We start from the raw sequence: 1,405 nt of genomic DNA on the forward strand, positions 1-1,405 counted from the left end.
ACTAAGAGACCGATAATATTGGAAGGTCGTCACCAATGTTAAAAACGGTGGTGGACTGTATTATAGAGAGGCCTGCCGGTGGTGATTGTGGTATGCCACTAGAATCAAGGAAACTCCAAAAAAGGGCCAGAACATTAGGTATATTGCAGCTTTGCAGCTCAAAACATTAACACGAGAGAGTACAAAAAGCAACTTCAAAAATCCAAAAAACAATATTAAAAAAAAGTAAAAAAGCATAAACAGTTATCAAAAAGGATTGCTGGCCAAACTGCCAGCAACAATGATGATGATAAAGAACTTTTTAATAGTCTATTCAAATAAAGGATTGTTGACTTTGATTTAGTTCCTTATCAGTGTAGCTTATCAGGAGGATTTGATGAGTGCTACTGACAACGCCACTCTTGTGGCGGAGTTTTGGGCTGACACTGTGTAGGTTTGTTGTCGACACGAAAAGAAGAAGAAGTGTAGCTCAGTTGAGTAGAGTTTGTCTCTACCAAGTAAGCTCTCTACAACAAGGTAGACTGTTGCAAACACTTGTGTAAATAATGTATAATCCAGAAGAATACCGAACAATCAGGTTTTCAGGCAGATGCGTTGGTGGTGTAATGGTCAGCATAGTTGCCTTCCAAGCAGTTGATCCGGGTTCGATTCCCGGCCGACGCACATTTTTAAGGTTTTAAATTATTAAATTAGCTTGAAATAGCGAAAAACAAATTTGATCTTTAAAAAGTCGTGATTTAATTGGTTTTCCTGACTCTACACCATGTAGTGGGTATGTATAATTTGTCGAAAAATATCTTTAAAAGTCAAAGGCATTTTTACTGTAAAACATGCGTTTTTTATTTGTTTTAGTTATGACATATTTTTACCCATAGTGCCGTTCCCTGGAGACAATACCAGTGAGGATAAGTATGTAGCTTAAAAAATTCAATCACTATTCAACCTCTTTTTAATTTATTTCACAAGATTATGTTAATATCTTTCCATGAAGGTTTTGCCTCCTGTCGAAGTCGAACTTTAACTTCGAACTTCTCCTATGTTCCTCTGATTAATTTCGTTGCGGGTCCAATGACAGTTTAACTTTCCCCCGATACAAACTTGACCTTCACTGGTTGGGTTTTTATTGGCGGTCAAGCTGTAGATCCTGGCTACACAGGAGTTGCAACGGTGGGAAAGAGAGGTGGGAATAGTCTCGTAAGATTATGTCGACCAGAGTGGCAGGTAGTTTCAATTTCTCTCATGTGTCACAATTTCAACGAGGAACCAAAAAACAACATTTTTTATCCAAAACGTTTGATGATAGGTACAAATAATCAAGAAAAATAATAACATGGCTGAAATTTTGAAATTCATATAAGGGATATTAAGACCGCATTTAACCCTCAAGGGCTTTCGGTGAACGTTA

At 37.4% G+C, this 1,405-nt stretch overlaps 1 non-coding gene across 1 annotated transcript; it reads left to right on the top strand.

Annotated features, from left to right (window-relative positions):
• The first annotated feature begins 591 nt into the window (after positions 1–591).
• TRNAG-UCC (transfer RNA glycine (anticodon UCC)) lies at positions 592–663 on the top strand. Its single transcript has one exon. It is a non-coding gene; the product is annotated as a tRNA-Gly (tRNA).
• Positions 664–1,405: the final 742 nt, after the last annotated feature.

This window comes from Ostrinia furnacalis, unplaced genomic scaffold, assembly GCF_004193835.3.
Source record: "Ostrinia furnacalis isolate ACB-3 unplaced genomic scaffold, ASM419383v2 OfSCF7573, whole genome shotgun sequence".
Taxonomy (NCBI): Eukaryota; Metazoa; Arthropoda; class Insecta; order Lepidoptera; family Crambidae; genus Ostrinia; species Ostrinia furnacalis.